Genomic DNA, 16,099 nt, shown 5'->3' on the forward strand with positions numbered 1-16,099 from the left:
AGCGGTTGTGGTGGAGCTCGGTCACCCACCCGAGCGAAACCATCACATAGCCCAAGCCCCAAGAAGGCAAAGGCAGGGAATGGAAGCATGAAGAACAGCCCACTGTAGGATAAGATCAGGTTCAAGATCACCTAAGGAATGTAAAGGTGCAGAAGTTCATGTGGCCTGATGACATACATCTGCGGGTCATGAGTGAACTAAATGGTGGATGTAGTTGCTAAGTTATTGTCAATCATAGTTGAGAAGTCATGACAGTCTGGTGAATTTCTCATTAACTGGAACATGGGAAACATAACTTTCATTTAAAAGAGAAAAAAAAAAAAAAAAAAAAAAAAAAGGAAGACCAAAAGGAAGACCAAGAGAACTATAGGCCAGTCAGTCTCACCTCTGTACCTGGCAAGATCATGGAACAGATCCTCCTAGAAAACATGCTAAGGCACTTGGAAAATAAGGAGGTTATTACTGACAGCCAACATGGCTTCACTAAAGACAGATCGCACCTGACAAATCAGGTGGCCTTCTATAGTGGGGTTACAGCATTGTTGGGTAGGGGAAGAGCAACTGACATCATCACATCATCTGCCTGGACTTTTGCAAAGCATTTGACACTGTCCTGCATGATATCCTTGTCTCTAAATTGAAGATACATGGATGTGACAGAGAACGACTCAGAGGGTAAGGAATTGTCTGTATGGTTGCACTCAAAGAGTTGTGGTCAATGACTCAGTGTGTCCAAGTGGAGATCAGTAAAAAGTAGTGTTTCTCAGGGGGGTCAGTATTGGAACTGGCGCTGTGTAACATCTTTGTCAATGACATGGAGAGTGGCGGTTGAGTGCACCCTCAGCAAATTTGCCGATGACTCCAGGCTGTGTATTGTGGTTGACGTGCTGGAGGGAAGGGATGCCATCCAGAGGGATCTAGACAGGCTTGACAGGTGGGCCTGTATGAATCTCATGAAGTTCAAAAAGGCCAAATGCAAGGTCCTGCATCTGGGCCAAGGCAATTCCAAGCACAAATAGAGTCTGGGTGGAGAATAGATTGAGAGCAGCCCTCAGGAGAAGGACCTGGGTGTGTTGGTTGGTGAGAAGCTCAACATGAACCAACAATGTGCACTGGTAGCCCAGAAGATCAACCATATCCTGGTTGAACCATCAAAACCATCATCCTTCTGGGAGACAGGAGGATGTAGCCAACCTCCTCTCAGTTGTTTGTGGGGATGGGACAAGGGGCAATGGCCACAAGATAGAGCACGGGAAGTTACGCACCAACATGTGAAAGAACTTCTTCATGGTGAGGGTGACAGAGCACTGGAACAGGCTGCCTAGAGAGGTTGTGGAATCTCCTTCTCTGGAGATATTCAAGGCCCGTCTGGATGCCTACCTGGCCAGCCTGCTCTGAGGAACCTGCTTTGGCAGGAGGGTTGGACCCGATGATCTTTCAAGGTCCCTTCCAACCCCTACAATTCTGTGATTCTGTGATTCTGTGAAAAGCAGCATGACCAGCAAGTTGAGGGAGGTGATCACGTGGAGTAATGTGTTCAGCTCTGGGGACCCCAGCACAAGGACATGGACCTATTAGAACCCAGAGTAGGGTCATGAGGATGATTAAAAGGCCTGGAACACCTCTCCTATGAAGAAAGGTTGAAGGAGTTAGGGCTGTTCAGAAGGCTCTGAAGGGAGACCTCAATGCAGCCATCCAGTACCTAAAGGATACAAGAAAGCAGGAGAGGGACTCTTTGTCAGGCAGTGTAGTGATAAGACAGAAAGGTTTTAAGCTAAGAAAGGATAGATTTAGATTAGACATTAGGAAGAAGTTCTTTATTCTGAGGATTGTGAAGTACTAGAATGGGTTGCCCAGAGAAGTTGTGGGTGCCCCACCACGGAAGTGTTCAAGGCCAAGTTGGATGGGGCTTTGAGCAATATGGTCTAGTGGTCTAGTATCCCTGTCCATGACAGGGGGATTGGAATTAGATGATCTTTAAGGTCCTTTCCAATCCAAATCATTCTATGATTATGTGAAATGTTGCACTGGAGGAGGTTTAGGTTGGATACTAGGAAAAATTTATTCGCTGAAAGGGTTGCAAGGCATTGGAACAGACTCTCCAGGGAAGTAGTTAAGTCACTACTTCTGGAGGTATTCAAACGACATGTAGAAGTGGTGCTTAGGTTTAGTGGTAGACTTGGCAGTGTGTTGTGGTTTAACCCAGCCGGCAGCTAAACACCACACAGCCGTTCGCTCACCCTCCCCCCTCCCTCTCTGGGATGGGGGAGAGAAACAAGAAAAACTGAAGACTGTGGGTTGAGATAGAGACAGTTTATTAGGCCAGAAAATAAAATAGTGATAATAGTAATAATAATAGTAATAATAATAATAATAATAATAAGGAGCTTCCCCCTGCTCCAGCGCAGACTGGATCAGTCCATGGCAAATGGTACGGCTGTGTTTCCACCCTTGGGGCAGCCTATTCCAGGTGTATTGGACACCCCTCCAAGTGAAAGCAAACTGTGGCCTGCACTCTGCTGCTAGAGGGATGGAGAAAAATGCATTAGCTATATCATTTGTGGCATACCGCTTGGCTGCTTTTGATTCCAGTTCGTAATGGAGTTCTAGCACACCTGGCACTGCAGCACTCAGTGGTGGTGTGACTTCGTTCAGGCCACGATAATCCACTGTTAGTCTCCACTCACCATTAGACTTTCACACTGGACATATGGGACTATTAAAAGGTGAATGAGTCTTGCTGATCACTCCTTGGCTCTCCAGTTGATGAATTAGCTTGTGGATGGGAATCAGGAAGTCTCGTTTGGGGCGATACTGCCACCAGTGCACAGTTGTGATAGCGATTGGCACTTGTTGTTCTTTGACACTCAGCAGCCCCACAACAGAAGGGTCCTCTGAGCGACCGGGCAAGGTAGACAATTGTTTAATGTCATCTGTAAGGCAGCTATGCCAAAAGCCCAGCGCAACCCTTTTGGATCCTTGAAAAATCCTCTCTTGAGATAGTCTATGCCAAGGATGCATGGAGCATCTGGGCCAGTCACAGCACAGTGCTTTTGCCACTCATTCCCAGTTAGACTCACTTCAGCCTTCAATACAGTTAACTGCTGGGATCCCCCCGTCACTCCATAAATACTTATGGGTTCTGGCCCTTTAGAGCTTGATGGCATTAGAGTACATTGTGCTCCAGTGTCTACTAAAGCCTTATACTTCTGTGTGTCTGACATGCCAGGCCATAGAATCCACACAGTGCAATAAACTCAATTGTCCCTTTTCTCCCCCTGGCTGGAGGCAGGGTCCCTCTAATCCTGGTCAAAATCTTCATTTCTGTGTCTGGAGGACTGCCTGCTGGAAGTTGTAGCAGCAAGTTTCTCAGACAACCCCTTTTTTTCTGATTGTTTTTCCTTGCAACTCACTGTACTGGGTCTGGCTGGGATGTTAACTTTCCCTGCAGCAGCCCATACAGTGCTGTGCTCTGCACTTGTAGCTAGAACAGCAGTGGTATCACACCGGTGTTGTGTCTGCTGCTGAGAAGTGCTGGCACAGCATCAGGACTCTCTCTAACCCTCCTAGGGGGTGGGCAAAAAAGTGAGAAAGAAACATCACCAGGGAAGCTGACCTAAATCAACCAACGGGATATTCCATACCATATGATGTCACACTCAGCAATAAAAGGTGGAAAAAGGAAGAAGAGGGGAGGGGTGGGACCTCATGAAAACGTCTGTCCTCCTCCCAAACACCGGCTACGTGCGTTGAGGCCCTGCTTCAAGGACGTGGTCAAGCATTGCTCATTTGTGGGAAGTAGAGAGTAATTTCTTTCCTCTGCACTTCCACATAGCCTTCACTTGTTTTGTTTAGTTATTCCCTTTCCCCCTCCCTCTTCCTTTTCCCCTTTTTTCCCTTTAGTTGAATTGTTTAATTAATAATAATCTTTCCTTAATAATATTTTTTCTCTTTAATTATATTATCCTTATCTCAACCCATGAGTTGTTCTTTCCTTTTTTTCTTCCCTTCCTCATCTGAGGAGGGGGAGTGAGAGAGCGGTTGTAGTGTTCGGCTGCCTAGCACGGTAAAACCACCACACTCACGTACCCATGCCTCTAGGGTTGAGGTAGATTTTCCATTCAATTTTCTCATGTCCTCTCCATGGTCATGTAGGTAAGACCACAGGGTGGTATGGAGTGTGTACCCACCGTATCGTCTTCCTTGCACAGAAGGGCACTTACCCCTAATAGCTGAGACACTGGTTTGTACAGGTGGGGAGGAAGATAAATTCTCTTTAACTTGGTGGATCTTTTCAGAAAGTTTCTCCACTGCCAAGACACAGGTCTGTAAGGAAGAGGAGAGACTTTCTTCGTACTGCCAGAGTTGTTTAGCCACATCACCCACTGTGGGTTCCTCATCCTCTTTCTAGGCCATTATTGCCAATGAGCTGGCATATGATGTTGGTGCACTTCGTACAAACTTCCACCACATGGGTCATGTACACTTGACATCATCTGGATCTGTGAATATTTGTTCATTGTCTAGGTCTTCATAAATCACCTCCTGTACTGCTAATTCCCCCAGGTACTGGATTCCCTTCTCCATAGTTGTCCACGTGCCTGGAAGACATACAACTTCTTCCTTGTAAGGATACCTTTCCCTCACAGCTGATAGGAGATGCCTCCAGAGGCTGTAAAGTCATACTCCATCTCCAATTGCTTTGTCAATGCCTGCATCTCTAGCAAGGGATCCCAGCTGCCTGGCTTCCCCGCCCTCTAATTCCACGCTATTGGCTCCAGTGTCCCAGTGCTGGAGCAGCCAGGTGACAAGCTGCTCGCCTATACAGCGACTGAAATCTTTTTGCACATCTCATAGCTCACACTCATTTAGGTTTCGGCTAGATAATGCTGTTTTTACGACATCTTCATCTTCATCCTCCTGCTCCTCTAATAGCCCGGCCTCATCTTCTCTACACCTAGACCTAGCAGAAGACTCTCTGCATTCTAAACGACCTCAGTCTCTGTACCATTTTTTCACCTTGGTTATGGGTGCAAGCAACACTGATACAGTTTGTTTCCCTGGCTCAGCCTTGGGGCCCGTTTTAGGGCTTGGAGTGGCTGCTGGGTCTTTTTCAGAGGTTGAAGTGGCCGCTGGGTCTGTCACTGGGATTATATTGGCATTGAGTGCAGCTTGGTAAGCACAGGCCAAGCCCTAGCACGTTGCACTGATTTCTGTATGTCTGGTACTGCCAGGGTGCTGACACACCTTTTTCAAGCACTCCACCAGTTTTTTAGGATTTTTCAATTGTTCAGGGGTAAATTTCCAAAGCACTGGAGGTGCCCACTGCTCTAGATGCCTGCCTATGTCCTCCCACTCTCCCTGCCACTCATAACTATCCTGCCTCAGGACAGATCTCTGGATGGCACTCTTAAGTATTTGTTTAACCTTAGACAAAACCTGAAGCACATTCAGGAGGCATAACAATGAGAACATGCTGGTCTGAACATCCCAAGGATATTTGAAGTTTTGGAAAGCTACCATAACTCTCCTGGAGGAGAATAAAGGGAGAGTGAACAAATGGGAAAAAAACATCTTCCCCTGACCCCTCCATAGATCGGCTCCCTGAAGAAAAAGAATTAAAAGTGTAATTATTAATAGTTTCTGAGGTAGGGTTCCCAAAGTATGGAGTTGATGACAATGCTGAGTACAAATACCAGATTAGTCTCATGGCCGGTAATTTTATCATATTGTAAGCCAGTGTTACACAGTACAGCAAAATAATAACCTTGTACCAACCCCCAGCAGTGATAAGCAACATGACAGGGAACACATACAGTAAGTAATGTGCTATAACTCAATTCGGAAAACAGGCACAGCAGACTTGAGATCACAAAAATCGGCATTGTGATTAGTAAATATTAAACTTTGTAATGCTTATCAGAATTTTGTTTTAATACACTCTAGTCAGATCTGTCGTTATCTCAACCCTTCGTGCCCCACGTTGGGCACCAAAAGGACTATTGTGGTTTAACCCAGCCAGCACCTAAACACTACAGAGCTGTTCGCTCACCCTCCTCCCTCCCTCTCTGGGGTGGGGTAGAGAAGCAAGATAAACAGAAGCCTGTGGGTTGAGATAGAGACAGTTTATTAGGACAGAAAATAAAATAATAATAATAGTAATAGTAATAGTAGTAGTAATAGTAATAATAATAATAATATGTACAAAACAAGTGATGCACAATGCAATTGCTCACCACCTGCTGACCAATGCCCAGCCTATCCCCGAGCAGCCAGCCCTCCCACCCCGGCTAGTCAACCCTATATATTGTTTAGCATGACGTCAGATGGTATGGAATACCCTTTTGGCCAGTTTGGGTCAGCTGTCCTGGGTCTGTCCTCTCCCAGCTCTTGCTGCACCCCCAGCCTGCCCGCTGGCAGGACAGAGCGAGGAACTGAAAAGTCCTTGGCTTGGTGTAAGCACTGCTCTGCAACAAGTAAAACATCAGTGTGTTATCAACATTATTCTCATCCTACATCCAAAACATAGCACCCTACCAGAAACTGGGAGGAAAATTAACTCTATCCTAACTCAAACCAGGACACTGTTTTAGGTTAATGGTTGGACTTTATGATTTTGGAGGTCTTTTCCAATGTAACTGAGTCTATGATTCTGTTCTCTGATTCTGCTTTTAGAGAAAAATGCATTCTAGGCTCAGAAACTGGAGATTTTGGTAGTTCAATGTATGGAGACAATCTGTGTGGTTTTAACAAAGCTGCTATCATTTGCAGCTACATATATGTGTATGCCTTTAAACTTGATTTCACTTTCTGTTAAAACAGAGCCATCTAAAACTTGATTTTCAACTTTCTTAGAGAGAAAGAGGAAGATAATAATACAACTAGAACCGGTATTAAGAGTATTTATTTTTCTTGGTATTTGCCTTCAGTTTTATGTAATTCACCATTATTTCATAATTTTTTGTCAGGATCTTCATAACAATCCCAAAGCATCCACTAATCAGTGCCACTTTAGTCAGACAGGAGCGAATATTTCATATAGAAACCAAATATCTGTCTATTATTGTGAAGTTCATCAGACTGTATGGAGTTTTAACCATCCAGTAGGTGTGTTTGTAGATCAGCCCAAGAAAGAAGAAGCTCTTCTAAAAGAACAGCTTCTTTTTCATTCTGGCCTGGATATACCCATCCCTACCAGGAGCAGCCTAAGAATGTTTTCCTACTGTATTTCCAAGAAGTCAGGTCATCTTCTACATTCAGCACTAGTCTGCCAGTCCCCATTCAATCCTCTCAGATTCATTTGACATCTGGGCCTTGTTTATGTCTTCTTTTTCTGAAAGGTTAGATTCTGTTCTCATGCAAAAAAATGCTGATCCACTGTAAGAGCCATCCACTTTGTTGTGCCCCAAATGAAGACAGCAAAAACACTTTCCTAGGTAATGCATTCAGTGTGCACTGTGGGGTTGCTCAGGGGAACCTCTGCTATTCTCAGAGGTGTAAGGAAATTAAAGAAATTGTTTTGTTGTTGTTGTTGTTCTTTTGTTTTCTTTTGTTTTTCTTTATCTTTTGGAGGTAGGAATGGGAAGTCAGGGTCCCATAAGTGGAAAGTGGAGAAATTAAGGCTCTGGTGAAGACCCTTGTGGACTAAAAGATTCTTATTCAAATAATTTTTCACACCACTTTTGGCTTGGCTACCATGTGGCATTCACCTAATGCTCCATCCAGACTTGATATTCGCGTTAATATCTCTCACACAGAACACTGGCATGGGGACACAAAAGTTCAATCTGTTTCTTTTTGTTGGTGGTGGTGATGGTGTTTTTTTTTTGTTTGTTTTTTTTTTTTTTTTTCCCTAACACAGTTCTCAGCACAGCTGGTTATGAAAAGATGCATCTGTGTGTGATATAGCAGACAGTGCATATCTTTGTCAAAGTTTGAGAAGGTATCTCAAGATTCCCCCTACAGCTGTCAAAGTACATATAACTGTATAAGTATGTATATTCATAGTGCTTGCAAAACCTCCATAGTGATCTCAACTGAGGAGTCCAGTGACTTCAGAGGGAGCACTTTAAATTCAGGGAACAGTCAGAGTCCTTTTTGAATCTATATGGAATTTTACAATCAGTCTTCTGAGACAGATGTTTCCATCAAATTGTTTTATTACCTTTTTAACAGCAGGCTTGTTGAGAAAAGAGGTGCTTTAGTACCTGTAGATAACAGATGACATCTGAAATTTCATTGGGATTTTAGTAATTGCAAACATAAGATAGATCATTATTAGAGACTGAGATAACAGCCCCAAATTCTTTCCTGGATTTAAGTGAACTTTATCACTCCTTTAAAAAATGACAGGTAACCTCTTTTATTTTAAAAATTGTTTTGCTTGGTTTTATTTATTTTTAGTTTTGGTTGGTTGATTGGTTTTGTCAGAAATGTTGGTACCCTTGTATAATAATATGTTTTATAATGCTGGAGTTGAGATACTCATTCAGAGACAAAGAAACAGAGGACACAGGATAGAATTTTGGGCTCCTGCTTCCAAAGTAAATGGCTTAATTGTTGGGCTAGAAAATGGTGTTCATGTTAATAGTCCTGTAGCCCTTCAATTCAGCAGCTCAACCAAAGTAACCAAGAGAGAATAGAGAAGTCCTCCAGTCAGGTGATTAGGACATGCACACATCTGATACAGTACAGAATGAAGGAAAAACTGAACCTATGTACCACTTACAGATACCTTATTGTGTAATATGAATCTGCAGATTGGGCGGCAGACTTTTACATCATAGAAAATCCTGTAAATAATAAATACTGTTTAAATGGAATTAGATAATGGCATTTACCAAAATGGTAAATGTTTCTCTTATTTAATGATACTTTAGAAACAGCTGCAGCAGACTTGGTTTTGTGGTAAGATTTGCTATTTGGATTTTATGTTACAGAATCTGTAATACTCTTTCGCATAAAGTTAACATAAAACATTTTCTAAAATAAGAAACAAAAAGAGAAGGGTTTTGGGACCTGATCATGAATTTGCTTGCACAAAGAAAATTGACATCATGGACTCCTTTAAATTAGTCATGTGACTTAAATTAGATTAAGATTTTACATTTATATATATATATATATATATATAAATGTAAAATCTCTCTCTATATATAAATCTATATATATATATAACTTTGCTATTATTACTTCTTGCAGGACTAGATCAGCATTTCCTAAATGTTTTTGCTAATACAAGTCCCTTTAAATTGCTATTGCTTTTGAAGGCAAATCCTCCAAATGGAACTTCTTCCTCCTGTTTCTTTCAAATCAAAAGGGCTGTTATGTGCTCTGAGAAATTGCTGTAATTATTGTCTACAAGTGTACCATTAGCCAGGGAACAGCTAACTGCCTTTAATTGCCAACAACAGCTGGGTAATTAATGCTACACAGATAGTATAAATACTTCGTAAATTTCTTTGAATCTTTCTGTGACTCTCTTGGGTATCATAACTCACAGTTTGAAAACATAGGACTAGAGTAGAAGTTGTGAAATTTACTATTAAAAGCAGAAAATTCAATCCCTTGTTGACTGAAACTTAAGCATCCTTTACCACAGTCACTCCCAAGGCTTATTACTATGATTATTTATATATGTCCTGTTTGTACATAAGTAGGAACAAGTATTTTATGTCAAAAAAATGCTTAGTATATAAGACTTCAGTGATTAGTCCATAAATCTGGTTGCCTGTATGTATCTGCAGACAAATAACCAGAGGAGAGAAAGGCAGTTCAGGCTGCAGCAGGCAACAGAATAGTATGAAGAATTTAGGGGAAGACTTGGAGAAAACAGAAAATGCTTTCTTTTGCTACCCTATCTCTGAAGTAAAAGAAACAAAGTCAATACCACAGTGTCCAAGAAGGCAGGGCTTAGTTTGCAGACTAGACTTATATCTATATTCTCCTAATATATCTGTTTCCTTCAGGGATATTTGCACCATCCATATCCTATAGTAAGAGTAAAGTTACCCAAGCTTTTTCTAAATAAGGTAAGGTAGTGCCTGTTTTCCAGTAACAACAGTAGATCAGGCTGTGTTAATATATTAACTTGCCAAAGCTGGTCCATTTATTTCCTAAGACTGCTTCATGCAAAGCTAACTCATTTATAGATAAAGTAAACTAGTCCAAAACCCAGGCATAGTGAGCCCATAAGATTCATTGTGCTTGTGGCCAAAATGCTGAATCAGCAATAAGAATCATAGAACGGTTTGGGTTGGAAGGGACCTCAAAAATCATGTAGCTCCAACCCCCCTGCCATATGCAGGGGCATCACCCACTAGATCATGTTGCTCAGGACCTCATCTAACCTGGTCTTGAACATGTCCAGGGATGATGGGGCATCCACAACCCATCTGGGCAACCTGTTCCAGTGCCTCACCACTCTCTGAGTGAAGATTTTCCTCCTAACCTCTAATCTAAATCTCCCCTCTTTTAGTTTAAAACCATGCCCCCTTGTCCTATCATTATCTGACTGAGCAAAGAGTTGCTCTCCATCTTTTTTATAAGCACTCTTTAAGTACTGAAAGGCCGCAATGAGGTCACCCCAGAGCCTTCTCTTCTGCAGCCTGAACAGCCCCAGCTTTCTCAACCTTTCTTCGTAGGAGAGGTGCTACAGCCCTCTGATCATCTTTGTCACCCTCCTCTGGACTCACTCTAACACTTACACATCCTTCTTGTTCTGGGGGTCCCAAACTTGGATGCAGCACTCCAGGTGGGTCCTCACAAGGGCAGAATATAGGGGGACAATCACCTCCCTTAACATGTTGGTCACACCTCTTTTGATGAAGCCTAGGATGCAGTTATCCTGTAGGGCTGTAAGTGTGCACTTCTGGCTCGTGTTAAGCCTTCGGTCCACCAGAATGGCTTCTCTACAGGGCTGCTCTCAATGAGGTCTTCTCCCATTCTGGGCTCATGTCTGGAATTGCCCCGGCCCAGGTGCAGCACCTTGCACATTTATTGTTTGAACCTCATTGGGTTTATGTGGGCCTACTTCTCAAGCTTGTCCAGATCCTTTTGGATGGCATCCCTTCCTTCTGTTGTATCAACTGCACCACTCAGCTTGGTGTCATCTGCAAATTTGCTGAGGGTGCACTCAATTCCACTGTCTATGTCACTGATAAAGATATTAAACAATACCAGTCCCAGAACAGACCCCTGCGGTACACCACTTGTCACTGGACTCCACTTGGACGTAGACTTGGACCACCACTCCCCGGGTGTTTCCTTCAAGCCCACTCCTTATCCTCTGAATGGTCCACCAATCAAATCCATATCTCTCCAATTTGGAAACCAGAATATCATGTGGGACCATGTCAAAGGCCTTGAAGAAGTCCAGGTAGATGACATCTATCAGTCTTCCTTCGTCAAGTGATGCTGTCACTCTGTCATAGAAAGCCAACAGACTGGTCAGGGATGATTGACACTTTATGGAACCATCCTGACTGTCTCCGATCACCTCCTTGTCTTGCATGTGCTTTGACATTGCTTCCAGGAGGATCTTTTCCATGATCTTGCTGGGCACAGAGGTGAGGCTTACTGCTCTGTAGTTCCCTGGATCCTCCTTTCCACCCTTTTTAAAAATGGGAGTGATTATTCCCTTTTTCCAGTCACCAGAGAATTCGCCTAACTACCAGGTCTTTTCAAACAGAGTGGAGAGAGGCTTGGAATCTACATCAGCCAATTCCTTCCGGACTCTTGGATGCATGTGATAAGGCCCCATAGACTTGTACCTGTTTAATTTCATCAGGTGGTCTCAAATCTGGTCTTCGCTTACAGTGGGTGGGACTTCTCTCCCCCAGCCACCATCTACGGGTTAAGGGAAACAAAATACTTGGGAAGCCTGACTGTCAGTGAAGAATGATACAAAGTTGTTGAGTACTTCAGCTTTCTCCATATCTGTAATTACCAGTTCACCCTTCTCATCCATCAGAGGGGGTACGCTCTCCTTGCCCTTTCTTTTCTGAGCAATGTACCTATAGAATCCCCTCCTGTTATTCTTTCCATCCCTTGCCAAGCTCAGTTCCATCTATGCCTTGGCTTTCCTTATCCCATCTCTGAACATCTGGACAGCATCCCTGCACTCTTCCCAGGCCACATGTCCCTTCTTCCACTGCCTGTGCATTTCCTTCTTGCACCTCTGTTTGCCCAGCAGGTCTTTGCTCAGCCATGCCAGTTGCTGCCCTCCCTGCCCGCTTTTTTACATGGGAAGATGGAGAGTTCTTGCACTCTAAGGAAAACATCTTTAAAGAGTTGTCAGCTTTGCTCAGCTTCTTTGTCCCTAAGGACTGTGTTCCAGGGGATCTCATCTACTAGGTCTTTAAATACCTTGAATTTAGCTCTTCAGAAGTTCAGGGTCCAAACTTTGCTCTTTTCCATGCCCATATTCCTCAAGATCACAAACTCAACCAGGGCATGGTCACTGCAGCCCAGACTGCCTCTTTAATGAGCTTTTCCACATTGGTGAGCACCAAGTCAAGTAATGCTTCTACTTTGGTTGGTTTGTGTAATACCTGGACCAAGAATCCTCAATGTATTCTAGGAATCTTCTGGATTCACAGAATCACAGAACTGTAGGGGTTGGAAGGGACCTCGAAAGATCATCGGGTCCAACCCCCCTGCCAAAGCAGGTTCCTCAGAGCAGGCTGCCCAGGTAGGCATCCAGATGGGCCTTGAATATCTCCAGAGAACGAGACTCCACAAACTCCCTAGGCAGCCTGTTCCAGTGCTCCATCACTCTCACCGTGAAGAAGTTCTTTCGCATGTCAGTGTGGAACTTCCTGTGTTCTATTTTCCTGTGTTCTATTTTTGTTCTATATTCATTACGGCCTGCTGTGTAGTTTTTCCAGCAGACATATTGGAAAAAAAATAAATGTAATTCTTTCCTGTATATGTCATATGTGTCTGTGTAAACATAAAAAGAATCACCTAATCTTTCATTGAACCTCTGTTCTGCATTAGCTATGGATAACACAGTGTACAAAATATTTGAAAACTGTTCAGTTTTCATGGGGTTTTCTATCTACATCTATAGCTAAATAATCATACCTTGGACTTCGGGAGGGCTAACTTTCAGGTATTCAGGATACTAGTAGGAAGGGTCCCTTGGGAGTCATTCCTGAAAGGCAGAAGGGTCCAGGAAGGCTGGATGCTCCTCAAGAAGGAAGTCTTAAAGGCGCAGGAGCAGCCTGTACCCATGTACTGTAAGATGAGCCAATGGCGAAGAAAACCAGCGTGGATGAACAGGGAACTTTTGCTGAGTGTCTGAGATAAACAAAGAGTTTATGTCCGGTGGAAGAAGTGGCAGGCAACTCAGGAAGAGTACAAGGAATATGCCACCAAATGCACAGAAAAAATCAGGAAGGCCAAAGCCCAGCACAAGCTCAACCTGGCCAGTATGGTTAAGGATGAAAAAAATATGTTTTTATAAATATATTAATGGCAAAAACAGGGCCAGGGAATCTCTATTCTTTACCGGACACAGTGGGGAACATGACTACTGAGGATAAGGAAAAGGCTGAGAAGTCTGAGGTTCTTAACACCTTCTTCACATCTGTCTTTACTAGCCAGACCAGTTATCTTTAGGTACTCATCCTCCTGACCTGGAAGTCTGTGACGAGGAGCAGAAGAACCCCCCCCACAGTTCAGGTGGAAAGAGTTAGAGACCTGCAGCTCCACCTGGACTGTCACAAGTCCATGGGGCCAGATGGGATCCACCCAAGAGTGCTGAGGGAGTTGGCGGATGTGATTGCTGGGCTGCTTTCCATCATCTATCAGTGGTTATGGTCATCCAGAGAGGTCCCAGATGACTGGTGACTTGCTAATGTGACACCCATCTATAAGAAGGGTTGTGAGGAGGACCTCAGCCCATCGGTCCAGCCTATCCAGATCCTCCTGCAGAGCCTTCCTACCCTCGAGCAGATCGACACACGCACCTAACTTGGTGTCATCTGCAAACTTGCTGAGGGTGCATTTGATCCCCTCATCCTGATCATCAATAAAGATATTAAAGAGAACTACACCCAGTACTGAGCCCTGGGAGACTCCACTAGTGACCGGCCTCCAGCTGGATTTAACTCCATTCACCACGACAATTTGGGTCTGGCTACCCAGCCAGTTTCTAACCCAACAAAGCGTACACCAGTCCAAGCCATGAGCAGCCAGTTTTTTGAGGAGAATGCTGTGGGAAACAGTTTCAAAAGCCTTACTGAAAACAAGGTAGACCCCATCCACAGCCTTTCCCTTGTCCACCCAGTGTGTCACTTTGTCATAGAAGGAGATGAGTTTCGTCAAGCAGAACCTGCCTTTCATAAACCCATGCTGACTGGGCCTAATTGCCTGGTGGCCCTGCAAGTGCCACGTGATGACACTCAAGATAATCTGCTCTGAGGCCAAACTAACAGGCCTGTAGCTTCCTGGGTCAACCCTCAGGCCCTTCTTGTAGATGGGCGTCTCATCTGCTAGCTGCCAGTTGACTGGGACCTCCCTTGATAGCCAGGACTGCTAATAAATGATGGAAAGCAGCTTGGCCAGCTCTTCCGCCAGTTCTTTCAGTACCCTTGGGTGGATCCCATCCGACCCCATCGACTTGTGTACATCCAAATGCTGTAGCAGGTCACCAACCATTTCCTCATGGATTGTGAGGGCCACATTCTGTTCCCCATCCCCTTCCACCAGCTCAGGGTACTGGGTATCCAGATAACAACTAATCTTGCCAGTAAAGACTGAGGCAAAGAAGGTGTTAAGCACCTCAGCATTTTCCTTATCTCTCGTCACTAAGTTTCTGTAGTGGGTTTATGTGACAAGGTTTTGGTAGCAGGGGGCCATAGGGGTGGCTTCTGTGAGAAGGATCTAGAAGCTGCCCCATGTTTGGTAAGGGCCCCACTGCTGACCAGAACTGAGCCAATAAGTGATGTTGTTTGCGCCTCTGTGAGAGCAGATTTAAGACAGGAAAAAAAAAAACGCTGCGTCACACAGCAGCTGGGAGAGTGAGAGGAGTGAGGAACAGCCTTGCAGGCGCCAAGGTCAGTGAAGAAGGAGGGGGAGAGGTGCTCCAGGCGCCGGAGCAGAAGTTCCCTGCGGCCTGTGGTGAGGACCATGGTGAAGCAGGATGTCCCCCTGCAGCCCATGGAGTACCACAGTGGAGCAGGGTTCCACGCTGCAGCCCGTGCAGGAGACCACGGTGGAGCAGGTGGCCCTGCACCGACGGAGACTGCGGCCTGTGGAAGACCCCTGCCGGAGCAGATTCCGGGCCGGACCTGCAGCCCGTGGAGAGGAGCCCACGCAGGAGCAGGTGACCTGGCAGGAGCTGCTGCCCATGGGGGACCCAGGTTGGAGCAGTTTGCTCCCGAGGGATGGACCCCGTGGTACGGACCCATATCTGGAGCAGTTCTTGAAGAGCTGCTGCCTGTGGGAAGCCCACGCTGGATCAGTTCAGCAAGGACTGCATCCCGTGGGTGGGACCCCACAGCACAGGGGATGAGAGTGACCAAGAAGGAGCGGCAGAGAAGAATTTCTATACACTGACCATAGCCCCCATTCCCCCGTTCCTCTGCGCCGCTCGGGGGGAGGAGGTGGAAGAGGGTGGATGGGGGGGGGAAGGTGCTTTTGGTTTCTTTCCTTTGTTTCTCACTTCTCTAGCTCGTTCGTAATAGGCAATAAATCTTACTATCTCCCTATGCTGAGTCTGTTTTGCCCATCACAATAATTACTGCGCAATCTCCTCGTCCTTATCTCAACCCTTGAGCCCCTTTCATCGTATTTTCTCCCTGTTCCTCTTTGAGGAGGGGGAGTGAGAGAGCGGTTGTGGTGGAGCTTGGTCACCCACCCGAGCGAAACCATCACAGTTTCCCCACACATCCAGTAAAGAATGGATATTCTTATTAGTCCTCTTTTTCGTCTTAACGTATTTATAAAAACATTTTCTGTTTTCTTTAACAGCAGTAGCTGTTTTTGTCCCTACTCATCCTTACAACATCCTTATAATCCTTCTGAGTGGCCTGCCCTCTTTTCCAAAGATCATAAACCCCCCTTTTTTTTTTTTTTTTTTTTTTTTTTTTTT

At 44.7% G+C, this 16,099-nt stretch overlaps 1 long non-coding RNA gene across 1 annotated transcript in view; it reads right to left on the reverse strand.

Annotated features, from left to right (window-relative positions):
* LOC118163220 overlaps nucleotides 1-16,099 on the reverse strand; it is a 742,076-nt gene that overhangs the window by 508,547 nt on the left and 217,430 nt on the right. Inside the window, exon 2 of the long non-coding RNA XR_004748928.1 lies at nucleotides 4,995-5,002. This is a non-coding gene — a long non-coding RNA (uncharacterized LOC118163220). The remainder of the gene's footprint in view (nucleotides 1-4,994; nucleotides 5,003-16,099) is intronic.

The sequence above is a fragment of the Oxyura jamaicensis genome, chromosome 1 (genome assembly GCF_011077185.1).
Source record: "Oxyura jamaicensis isolate SHBP4307 breed ruddy duck chromosome 1, BPBGC_Ojam_1.0, whole genome shotgun sequence".
Classification (NCBI taxonomy): Eukaryota; Metazoa; Chordata; class Aves; order Anseriformes; family Anatidae; genus Oxyura; species Oxyura jamaicensis.